This window comes from Cupressus sempervirens, chromosome 1, assembly GCF_028749045.1.
Source record: "Cupressus sempervirens isolate cs-2001-9-10 chromosome 1, ASM2874904v1, whole genome shotgun sequence".
In the NCBI taxonomy this organism is placed as follows: Eukaryota; Viridiplantae; Streptophyta; class Pinopsida; order Cupressales; family Cupressaceae; genus Cupressus; species Cupressus sempervirens.
The window spans coordinates 388,911,497-388,924,779 of NC_143118.1; the positions used below are offsets into that span (position 1 = coordinate 388,911,497).

General features: G+C 37.8%; 1 pseudogene; it reads left to right on the forward strand.

Moving 5' to 3' along the window:
• The first annotated feature begins 6,831 nt into the window (after positions 1-6,831).
• Positions 6,832-13,045, forward strand: LOC149577924 (UDP-glycosyltransferase 92A1-like; annotated as a pseudogene).
• The last annotated feature ends 238 nt before the right edge of the window (positions 13,046-13,283 follow it).

A 13,283-nucleotide genomic window follows, 5' to 3' on the forward strand; every position in this document is an offset into this window, starting at 1 on the left:
AAGGTAAGACTACAAACTCATAATGGCCATATCTTGTTCTGAATGTAGTCTTAGGTATGTCTTCCTCTCGGATTCGAAGTTGGTGATACCCAGATCGCAAATCAATCTTGGAGAATAAGATTTCCCCTTTCATTTAATCAAAGAGTTCATCAATCCTAGGTAGTGGGTACCGATTCTTTATGGTCACTTTGTTCAACATACGATAATCTATGCACAACCTTAAGGTACCATCCTTCTTCTTGAAAAAAATTACAGGAGCTCCCCACGGTGATACACTAGGGTGTATGAATCCTTTATCTAAAAGTTCTTGTAACTGAATGTTCAATTCATACATTTCTGTAGATGTCATGCAGTAAGGAACCTTCGATTGAGGTTCTACTCCTGGTATGAGATCTATTGAGAAATCAAACTCCCTTTTAGGGGGTAATTCAGGAAAATCATCTGGAAATACATCTCTAAACTCTTGTAAAATAGGATGATCCTCTATTTGAGGTGGAGTCTCATCCAGATTTTTAATATGGGCAATGTATAACTGACACCCCTTCCTTTTGGCCTTCTTCAACTGCATTGCTAAAATTTGCCTCAGTTCCAAAGGTCATTTGACACCATTTAGTGTCAAGGAATGACCTAAGTCATCAAGACATCTAATTACCTTATCTCGATAGTCCACCAAGGCCTTATCCTCACTTAACCAATTAATACCTAAGATGACATCATATGAGCCTAGAGGTGCTACATTCAAGTTGACCTCAGTTCGGAAACTAGAAAGTTCCAACTTGCTACAAGATAAGCATTGCTCTACCCTGCATTCAGCCCTATTACCATACTCTAGAATCCATGGTTCTACCATAAAACTAGCCCTAACAGGTATCTTGGTTAATATTTTAGGATCTACAAATCATTCAGTAGCACCAGTATCTATTAAGATAGAAATAGGGTAACTGAAAAGTGTATTAGTCATCTGAATGGGAGTGGCCTGATAATCTGCCTATCAGTGATCCATTGCTACATGGATACGGTGTTGCTAAGGAAAGTCTTTCTTATCAATTTGTTGTGAACACTTAGCAGCATAATGGTTTCCTCCACATATGTAGCAGCCTCCCCTAGGCATTCTTCTATTTTGACCTCCTCGGTTGTTTCCATTCCTGCCACCACCATTTCTAAAATTTTGATTGTTGTTCCAATTTTCTTTATTCCTATCAAAATTCTCGTGTCCTTTGTCTTTCATGTTCCTGATTTGTTGTTTCTTTTCCTTTCCTTTTGCTCCATCATCTCGATACCCTTTGTTATCCTGATATGTCCTGCTATCCTGAAACTTCCTCTTTAGTTTTGGTTGAAGGATTTATAGGATGAAGCATCCTTCAACCTCTACTCTTGCTTAAGGGCTTTACATAATGCAAAGTCCATGGTTTCAGGCTCCTGCATCTCAACCTCACTATAAATTTTAGGTCGCAAGCCCATTACAAACTTCTGTGTTCTAAAGAGTTCATCGTGTTGATACTATGGAACATATTTCACCAAATGGAAAAATCGCTCATGATATTGAGTAACATTCATGTTCCCTTGTACTAACTTATAGAAGTCTATTGTTTTCTTGTCATAATAAAGCTGAGGTAACCATCATTTGCGAAACAACTGCAAGAATTCCTCCCAAGTTACCTCTCCATGTTGGAATCTCTTTTTAGCCATAACATTCTCCCACCAGTTGACTGCTTCACCCATTAGCTGATAGGTGGCCCATACTGCTCTAGATTTCCCAATGTAGTTTTGCACTAGAAAGTACTTCTCCATGCTAGTAATCCAAGCCTTTGCATTTTCTCCAGAAGCTCTTCCATGGAAGGTGGGTGGAGTTACCTTCTTGAGATCTTTGCTCAAATCAGCAACTATCTTAATCCTATCAGAATTAAGGAGAGAACTTTGACGGTTAGCTTACGCTTTCTGCTCTATTTCAGACCTCCTAAGAGCTTCAACCATCTGCTCATCTTCACGTTTCTTCCTTAGCTCCTCTTCCTACTTACTTAAGGCTTTAGAGTGTTTATCCTCCTCACGCTTCCTGGCCTCTTCTTCGGCTTGTCTACCTCGAGCCCCTTGCTCTAGGTTGTCCATCCGCTAACTTTGTTGTTGTAACAAAGCCCCCTGTTGGGTTAATAGTGCCATAATTTGATCCAACCTCTCATTAGGTTCTTCAACCCGTGCACTAGTGCTCGACCCAACTTTCCGTTTAGATCTTGTGGCCATACCATGTGTCACATATGCAATATTTAGAAGAATAAAATGGCTTGGCCAAGCACTTTCAACCCAGATTTACCTATAGAAGAAACAAAAATAGAATGCAACCATTCTACAATACTGGCAGATAGGGAAACTAAACATGAAGATATCCACCTATTTGTCCCATAAATCGCTACATTACACCCGACATGAGGGGATATACTTGTTAATGCTACCATCAAGTTTACATATAAATTCAAAATTATCGCTCAATATTAGCCATTCACAATACTACTGGAAAACTCTATACACTTCAGACTTTTGTGGTTACATGGTTTAGTCAATTTAAAAGTACTGATTCATTCAAAATACTACGTTATACTGATTATTCATCGATTCAATATGTAAGAGTTGAAAACAACATTTCCAAGTGCATTGTTTAAGGAATTAGGAATTAGTAGGCTCATGCTATTAGTAAGTTGGTTGATGTTTTACATAAAATTCCAGTTACTCATAGACCAAGGATAGTCTAAAATGTAATGGTGGGGGTAATGTTCAAAGGTTATAAAGATTCCAACTTTATCACTTACCCTAAATGTGGTAATGATCTGAGAAAAACAAACAAGTTTCAAACACGCATTCACTGTTGTAAGATTAATCCTCTAGCTTTCAAGTTGTGTTGTACCTCAGTAATGCAACCGAATAAAAGGAAGTTCAACATATTAAAATAAAACATAACCTAGCTATGTGGATATTGAGGAGACCCTACAGAGTTGCTGACATCATGACTTCTTGATTTATGGATTAATACCTCTGGTTTATCCTATTAAGTAACGTTTAGAGGGGTACTAACATTTTCCAGTCAATAACAATGTACTCATAGCAAAATGTAAAATGTGTCTACTCCTAACATTCCAGTTCCAGTATAATGTTTTTGGAAGGTACAAAAAACATCAGGGGTCAATCCATTCTTAACAAAAACTTCCATAATTAAGGAAAGATTTGATCTAAATGTATCACATAGTGTAGTTGGTTATCACATCAATCTAACACATTGAAGGTTTCTAGTTCAGTCTGGGTGGTGCCATCATACCATTGGTCTGATCTAATGTATAAAAGAAAAACACACAGAAAAAGAACAAGAAGCAGTATAAATTTTTAAGGTATTTTGGTTCTTTTCTCATATTCACTGCCATTGTTATGACTCAAATGGTTGCTCTAAAACCCCAATTTAGTTTTTAATTTACTGGTACAATTTAAGATATTTTTAATACCTCCTTTCTTTTTAATCAGTAAAATATGACACTAAAGATTGCATTTTTTCAGAAGATCATCAAGAATGCGAAAACAGAGTTTATATTTACGTATTTTCAAACATAAAGCAGTTCATTTCGTATGAATACACCTGCAATTGTAAGTCGTAGGCAAGGAAAGACATACGGAAGAACCTAAATAGTTTTATGCTTGTCTGAAACATTGACTATTGCCCTAAATCCGTGGCCTCCAATCTGCCACTTTCAACCTCCTTCTCCGTCCCTTGCATTTTTGCTTCGTGCTGCCCCCTCTCTTTTCCCAAAAGAAACCTATATTAACACATTCCATTCACCATTCGATGGTAACTGACCTAACTGCCCCTTTAGCACTCATGCGAAAAAGGTAAAATATATCCTCTCTTTTTTTTTTTAACAAAATGTCTTTTTATGAGAACATCTCAACATTTTTTTTTTAACAATTGGTTTCACAAGAAAGCATATATAGTCACTTTTGTTATAAAAAGTGGTAGTAAAGAATGCTCCTAAAAAGAGTCTTAATGCTATCCACAATATGTTCAATTAACATTAGATCAAACTTTTTCGTAATTAGATTTATATTTACCTATTTCAAAATCTCTTATTTAAATAAAATGTTATTTCCACATTCATTCTAATATCTAAAAATTAACATAGTAATGCATAGTAACAATATTCTAACATCATATAAATCCTAAGTGAAGTGTGTGGTCACATGGTCATCCGACACATCCCCTTCTAGGAGGCTAACCTTCTCTACCTCGACCACACTTCCGTCGTAACAATCTTGCATCCACTCAAACACTCACAACCATAACAAGGAGTCAGTATCGATCATTATTAACAACTTGTTTGCATCATCTTTTAAGAATAACATTAACTGAATCAGAACTATGAACATCACATCATGATTACATCAAATAACAACATCATTGAATGTAATATTTCATACATATCCATCATCATAATTCATTTCAATTAGAAATTTAAAACATTAACTTTCATTTAACTTTTAATTAAGTCTTAATTTTGACCAACTCGACATAGCCACATAAGCAAGAAAAAAAAAGGTTCTAGGGTGAGGCGTGACAAATTCCAAAGGAGAAACCTATCTGCTAACAAGTTGAAAATAAAGTCAGTGTGTTAAATTTTATCACCAGGGATAGAAAATAAAAATTTATCTTCATTTTCCACCTGATAGAATTCATTCAAAGAAGTACTAAAATACTACATCAGTTCATACACATTCCAAATAAGAAAATGAACATGAAATTGGGAGTTATAAATCAAGAATGAGGCAAGTAATGAACATTTTTAGTCTGGATAAAATTCTCTTTCTATAGGAAGAGCACTAAATTCCATTACCGATATAGTAATAATAAACAACTGGTAAGCTATTCCATGGGATTAATAGTAACAATCACATTTTGGCATACATAGTTTTAACGACATGAATCATAATGGTCAAAAAATATAGAGTTTAATTCTCAATTTGACCTCAACCACACACATAAAATCAGGAATTGTAAATCAGAATAAGGCAAGTAATGAACATTTGAAGACCTCTATTCACAAGATAGGGAATTTTCTCATCTCAAAAGATCAAATCAATATAATTGGGGACGGAAAGAGTTTGGAAGTATTGAAGAATTTTCAGAAATGTACAAAGAACAAGAAAATTACCATAAACTTACCTGCCCACAGGGTGAGAAAATTTCTAGCACATTATAGTCTTCACAGAGGAACTATTTCAAGAGATAAAACGAGCGCACATATAGTCTTCACAGAGGAACTAGTCTTCCAATGGAGTTGTGTATGCACACGACACGAATCACCCACTGTGATGAATAAGTTTGGAGAGTCCAATTCAAAATCTGTAAAAATGTGCGATGTTCATGGTGGGCAGTGGGCACAGATGCAACATACCAAAAAACCCACACCAATTGAGAAAACTTCATTGAAGCTCTGAAGAGTGCTTGAACGTGGAGTTGGCATGTCAAGAAAAATAAAAATATTTGAAAGGAGAATCCACAATATACTAGCAAATGTGCACTTTTTGATTTGTGAGAGAGGATAATCCACAATATAGAGTGATTCATGGCCAAATACTCCAGCGTGCGGCCTTTAATTCTCATCTAAATGCAAGTCATGGTCTCAATTAATATCCAACCCAAGCGCCTATGAAACTCTAAATATGCAATTTGAACTGTGGTGAAAAACTATCTTACCGACGAAATGAATTGGTTATGACGATCTGCAACGCGCAAGATATCTCTTCTGCAGATCATCGGATGCATTGGTATTTCATGTCGCTCTCTGTCACTTTATTGGCATGTTCCTCTCAATCAATTTCCTAGCTTTTCACCTCGAGCCCTCCCTGTCATTAATCACCAACTCTTTATCAAAGGAGTTGTAAAATATAATACACTTTTTAATATTTGATCAAATCCACGAGATTAGACAAAAATATATTAATCTGAAATCATTTCAGTCGAGAGTTTTTCGATGTGAGTCGATTTCTGGCTGGAGCTAACTTTGAAGGGAAAGTCTATCGGCAGACGTAAAAAATGGACCGTAAATGATAGGAAAGATTTAGTTCAAATCATTCTAGGGGCATTAGAATTTGAATTGAACATGATAACAAGTTTTAACATAAATGATGAAAGATTTAGTAAACTAAATCTTTATTCAAATCATTCCATGATGATAGATTGTGGTAAAAAAGAAATATACTTTTAATCATTCAACATAATTAAGATTGTATAGTCTGAAACCATTTACCGATAATGATTTTTCAGCATGAATCAAATTCTAGTTGTAAGCAACCTCATAGGAAAAGCCTATCAGCCAATAATACTATAAAATATTAATTTTTTGAATTTTAAAATATTTGTAAAGTGTATGTTGATGGATAAAAGTAGAAGAAAACAATGCTTATATCAATTTATTAAATTTATTAAAATAAAAATATCTAAGTTATAAAGGGATTCATTTTTTTAATTGTTAAGTGGTTGAAGTTAAGATTAATTATCATTATGTATTGCGATTAATTGTTATTAATTATTAAGTTCATGTAGATTCAATTCCTTGACCTCCCTAATAAGAAGCTCACAATTTACCATTGTATTGTAGGTTCTTACCTAGTTATTAAGATATTATTTTAAACAAAACAAAACTAACAATCGCATCTTAGGGTGCAATGGATACGCTGAAGACATATTTAAAGTCAAATAAAGATTTTTTTTTAGCATATATTTATGGAACTAATAAGAGTCAAAAAAGAGACAAATGGGAAAAATAAGATGGACGAAATAAATATCCTAGCTAAAATATATTCACAAGCGTAACCCCCAACCTAACTATAACTTTAACCATCATCTAGAACGTCATATTTGTCGCATTTGCAACGAATTTAATCCATAAAGGCTTTTGGCCGACATATAAAATGTTGACAGTTGTCCTGTAGGAATATTTTTACTCACGTACTTGGGTGCGTCATGTGCCGACCCAAAATGATTAATTGTATACCTTCAATGCCACAAAAAGTTCATCCTTGACGAAACGAGGACCACATTACCAGTGCCGTTTGATTCTGTGCCCGGAAAGGATTCGCAAAGCAGAGTAATCACCTTTCAGCCGCTCAGTGCAATCCAATCTACAATGGCCCCTCCATCTGCATCTGATTCCAGAATTCCATGGGGCGAGAATATCCAAAGGCGTCATGTGGTGATGTTTCCATTCATGGCGCAGGGCCACATCATTCCCTTCCTTCACCTCTCCAAACTCCTCGCCTCTCGAACCGGATTCACCATCACCACCGTCAACACCCACCATTCAACATTCACGCCTTAGCACCCACCATTCAATCTGACCCCTCTCTTGACATTCGCCTGGCGGAGCTCCCTTTCTCCAGTGCCGATCATGGCTTAACACCGCGTACTGAGAACTTAGATTCGCTGCCTTATTCGCAGTTCGTCACTTTCATGGAAGCCGCAGAGCATTTGCAGCCCCATTTCGAAGATCTGATCCGTAAGATCTCGGAAGAAGATGGCTGCGCCCCTCTCTGCATCATCAGCGACATGTTCCTCGGCTGGACCCAAGACGTCGCCGACACGTTTGGAATACCCAGAATCTTCTTCCTCACCTGCGGCGTCTATGGCACCTTGCTTTACTACTCTATGTGGAATCATCTGCCCCACACAAAGACCCACTCGGAAGAGTTCGCCCTCCCAGATCTGCCTCACGTTTCGCTGCACCGATCTCAGCTTCCCACTAATATAAAAATGGCGACAGGAACGGATCCCTGGAGCTTGTTTCAGGCTCGCCAGTTACCCCGCAATATGCGCAGCTGGGGATTTATATGCAACTCCTTCCAACAGCTCGAGAACGGATATTTGGAACATCTCAGAATATCCACCGGCAGGCCTGTCTGGGCGGTTGGCCCTCTCCTTCCTCAAGAGTTTCTCTCTTCCACTCAATCCCATGTTATGTCTGATGAGTTATTGCAAGGTAAGGATGCAACCACCGATGCGGTTTCCTGCTTGCCGTGGCTCAATTCTCAGAAAGTTCGTAGTGTGATCTACGTTTCCTTCGGCTCGCAGAACACGATCTCTGCGTCGAATATGAAAGAGTTGGCACTTGGTTTGGAATCAAGTGGGCAGCCCTTCATCTGGGTAGTCCGGCCTGGTGCAGGGCACCCTGACAAAGTCATGGAAAAACATTAAGTCCTAAAGTCTAGAAAGTTATTTAAATAAGTTTTAAAATTTAAATATTTAAAAAGTAATGGTCAAATAAGGATTAGTTGTTTTGTTAGAGGATCCAACTACTTTGGATCGGTTAAGGGAGTTATTTTAAGTATATGTAAGTCTTAAAAGGCATGAGGGTACAGTGGTGAAGTTGGAATTTTAGATTGTACAAACTGTGTCCATATTGGAATTAATAATAGTTGCTTTCTTACAAATTTGAAGTCTTTTGATGCTGTATTGACCTATTGATTTGGAGATAGATGTGTAATGATTTTTTTAAATTCCATTAGATCTAGTTCCAAGTGATTTTTAATACTAATTCAATCATTAAGATTGACTGTTCTATAGAAATCTCTAATTTTTGTTTTAGTGCCAGTCATGGATTCATGAGATCCATCCCCTTTTGTACATATTGTTTCTTGGGGATGGATCCACACTTGTAATATAATTTCCTAACAATGATTATGAAGGAATGAACCCCATTTGCAGGAGAATAAGAGAGGTTGGTCATGTTGGAGGGTAGAGAAGTGACTGGACAGTCACAGGAGAAAGGAATACTTGTCTCAGTAAATTGTAGTTTAGTGCGGGGGTCATTTCTCCAAAGTTTACTGTTGGATCTTGCCAAATTTTGGATATGTTGGAGAGAGACAAATTGTACCAAATATCAACGGTTTGATTGAGCAAATAAAGTTTGGTTCAAAAGTTATGAATGACTATTGTCGGGTCTATCTAAGGGGCAGTGCCATGGCGGTTTGTGATGAATTTTCTCATGAATGTGTTAAGGGAGTTTTGTGAAAGGATTAGATGTTGTACGGGGATTTTTAGAGAATCCTAATTTGTGATAAGGAATAGTGGGTCCATTGATATTGACCCTAGTGGATAGGTCTTTGGAAGAAGTTGAAGCAATAGTATTCTGAGGACAGTCACAATACATATGATCAAATATGCATTGTTGCATGAGAGGAAGATTTTCAACAGTATAGACATTAGTATGTGGAGTCTAGTGGAGTCTAAAGTGTTCGGAGTTGACCTTTGATAGGTCTATAGAGCAGAGTGGGTCCAAGAGTGATTAGTAATTGGAGAAGGGGAAAGTTTCTATCAAACAAAGAAGGAAAGAAGTTATTAAACTATGAAGGAATCATAACATTCCACTAGCCTCTGCATCAGATTGGTATCAGAGCACAGAAGATTCTTTGGGAGAAGAGCAGAAGGCAAACCAAGGTTTTGAAGACTTAGAATCCCTTGTTGAACCTTGAAGTTGAATTATCCTTTAAGAGTATTCCAAGGTGGTGATTCAAAGTTGGATGGATCTTAGTTTGTAGAGGAAGTCAGATTGAAGGGTAAAATAAGTTGAAGCCATCATGACTACAGATTTTGAGACTCATCGATACTCAAAATTTAGAACACAATGCAGATGTATGGGTAAGGTTTGCAAAATGGTCATTTCCAGTGGCTCATTTTTCAATTTTGTTTCAATTGAGATGGTTGAGAAGTTGAACCTACAACAACTAGTGCATAAAAGACCTTACATGGTACAAGGATTGCATGATAGACACCAAGTTGAGGTTAGAAGGCAAGTATATGTTCCTTTCAGCATTGGAACCTATGAGGATTCTGTTTTATGTGATGTTATTCCATTGGTAGGATGCCATTTGATCCTTGGGAGGTCATGGAAAGTAGAGAAGCATACATTATATGATGGGGCATTGAATAGTTACACCTTCAAGCATGGTGGAAGTCAAGTTATACTGAGATCTTTGGAAGAAGAAGCAGCATCATGGAGGATGCCAACAAATTTTTTGTTTGAAAGAGTGGGGTTCCTAGGACAAAGGGAACAAGAAGAAGACAAGGTGGACAACAAGATAGCAATTGATTTGATACATCGGGCCTATGATAAGGCACAAGGAGTTGTAGATCCAATAAAGATCCTGGAGGAGAGAGTAGTGGATGAGCAAGGTTCATGTGAAGAGCCAAGAAAGCAAGCAGAGAAGCCTATGAAGGTGAACCAAGAGCAATCAGGGTATGAAGATGATAGGACAGTGAAAATGGTGATAGGTGAGCCACAAACAGGAGAGGCTCAAAAAGACGAAAAGATAGGGATAGAGGTGAAGATTGTAGAAGATACCAGGGTAATGAGTGAATGTATGGGTGGAGATATCCAAGTTGGGATAGTCATGTGTCCCTTATATGCTGCTGTTAAAAATAGAGAAGATAGGGCTATTAAACAAGCCATAGATGACATGTTTGAGTACCAAGAAGGATGGCATAGGGAAGATGAATTGAAGAAGGTCTCAAGGATGACAGGGACCTTAAGGGATGAAGAGTTTAGACTCTTGGAAACAGAGATGGTGAAGAATGCCACAAGTTGGCACATGAAGATGACAAGAAATATTGTTTGGCCCATTAAGAGGCTGACTGAGAAGAGGAAGTTGCTAAGGGAACCTACTGAGATAAAGGTTCTAGAGGATGATTGTGAGGTAAAACATTGTGTTGAAGATGGTGGAGTAGCAAGTCTACAAGGACTTGATTAAAAGACAAATTTTTGGGATGAGTTGGATGCCATAGTTGAAGAATGGAAAATGAAGGGTGGTGTAGTGGAAGAGTGCCTAGGACAGGGGCATGAGGATGGTCATGGAGAGACCTTGGAATCATATTTCTCTACAAGGAAAAAAATCTCACAAGGAGTGTGTGAGGAGGAAGATGAAATAGTGAATCTAATGGAGGGAGCAATTTGCCAAACATATGTTTTGGTGCATAACAAAACCTTGTTTATTTTTGTTTCTAACACTATTGTGACAGGATTGTCGGAGTTTGATAGTGTTCACCATGCAAGTTTTGCTTTTGCACACATCTATGGGAATATAAACATGAAGACTAACAGATTTAATGCTTGGCATGAGCACATAATGTTTGATTTCAGGGGCATGGAACACATGAACATGGGATACTCTTTTGTTGTAGGTCCTCAAAAAGAAGTGGACAGAGATTGGAGGAAATGGAAGAAACTCCCAATCCAAGGGACTTGGATTGATTTGATCCTTGGGAGTATGGTGCAAGGCACCCTGACAAAGTCATGGAAAAACTTTGAAGTCCTAAAGTCTAGAAAGTTATTTAAATAAGTTTTAAAATTTAAATATTTGAAAAGTAATGGTCAAATAAGGATTAGTTGCTTTGTTAGAGGATCCAACTACTTTGGATCGGTTAAGGGAGTTATTTTAAGTATATGTAAGCCTCAAAAGGCATGAGGGTACAGTGGTGGAAGTTGGAGTTTTAGATTGTACGGACTGTGTCCATATTGGAATTAATAATAGTTGCTTTCTTACAAATTTGAAGTCTTTTGATGTTGTATTGACCTATTGATTTGGAGATAGATGTGTAATGATTTTTTTAAATTCCATTAGATCTAGTTCCAAGTGATTTTTAATACCAGATTCAATCATTAAGATTGATTGTTTTGTAGAAATCTCTAATTTTTGTTTTAATGCCAGTCATGGATTCATGAGATCCATCCCCTTTTGTACATATTGTTTCTTGGGGATGGATCCACACTTGTAATATAATTTTCTAACAATGATTATGAAGGAATGAACCCCATTTGCAGGAGAATAAGAGAGGTTGGTCATGTTGGAGGGTAGAGAAGTGACTGGATAGTCGCAGGAGGAAGGAATACTTGTCTCAGTAAATTGCAGTTCAGTGCGGGGGTCATTTCTCCAAAGTTAACAGTTGGATCTTGCCAAATTTTGGATATGTTGGAGAGAGACAAATTGTACCAAATATCAACGGTTGGATTGAGCAAATAAATCCTGGTTCAAAAGTTATGAATGACTGTTGTCGGGTCTATCTAAGGGGCAGTGACATGGCGGTTTGTGATGAATTTTCTCATGAATGTGTTAAGGGAGTTTTGCGAAAGGATTAGATGTTGTACGGGGATCTTTAGAGAATCCTAATTTGTGATAAGGAATAGTGGGTCCATTGATATTGACTCTAGTGGATAGGTCTTTGGAAGAAGTTGAAGCAATAGTATTCCGAGGACAGTCATAATACATATGATCAAATATGCATTGTTGCATGAGAGGAAGATTTCCAACAGTATAGACATTAGTATGTGGAGTCTAGTGGAGTCTAAAGTGTTCGGAGTTGACCTTTGATAGGTCTATAGAGCGGAATGGGTCCAAGAGTGATCAGTGATTGGAGAAGGGGAAAGTTTCTATCAAACAAAGAAGGAAAGAAGTTATTAAACTATGAAGGAATCATAACATTCCACTAGCCTCTACATCACGGCCCCCGCTTGGGGTGCCATTGACTGCAGAGTTTTCCTCAGAGTTTCTTCTGGATGGATTCAGAGAGCAAATGGGGGCCAAGAATCAGGGACTGGTTATTAAGAAATGGGCGCCCCAGTGTGTGATTTTGTCCCATCCTTCGACGGGAGGATTTTTGAGTCACTGTGGGTGGAATTCGACATTGGAGAGTCTAAGCCAGGGAGTTCCCATGATTGGATGGCCCATCGCAGCCGAGCAATACTTCAATTCGAAGCTTCTAAAGGAGGTCGGCGTGTGTGTGGAGATGTGCAGAGGAAGTGAGGGAGAATTGGGGAAGGAGAAGGTGGAGAGGACGGTGAAGATGTTGATGTCGGAAGAGAGAGGCGGGCGACTGAGAGAAAGAGCAGCGGCCATGAGAGATGCTGCCAGAAGAGCAGTAATGGACCGTGGAGATGGAATCGACAAAGGCTCGTCCATGCGTGATGTTGACGACATGATACACAATATTCTGACCACTTATACTGGTTCTCAATCCTTGTGAAGGATGATAAGTATTGACACCGGTTTTCATGTTTAATTGTCCCTAGGTTCTGTTGAGATCAGATGATGCCAATGTTGAATTTTCTTATTGTGGAGGGAAAACAGTATCCCTTCAATCTGTATGTGTGATATTTCTTAGTGCTCCTTACTTTGAGTGCTCCTTTCTTTAAGGACAATTTCTAAAATGATCACTACCTGTATTTAGCCAACAAGTTATTATTTTGTATTTTTTAAATGCA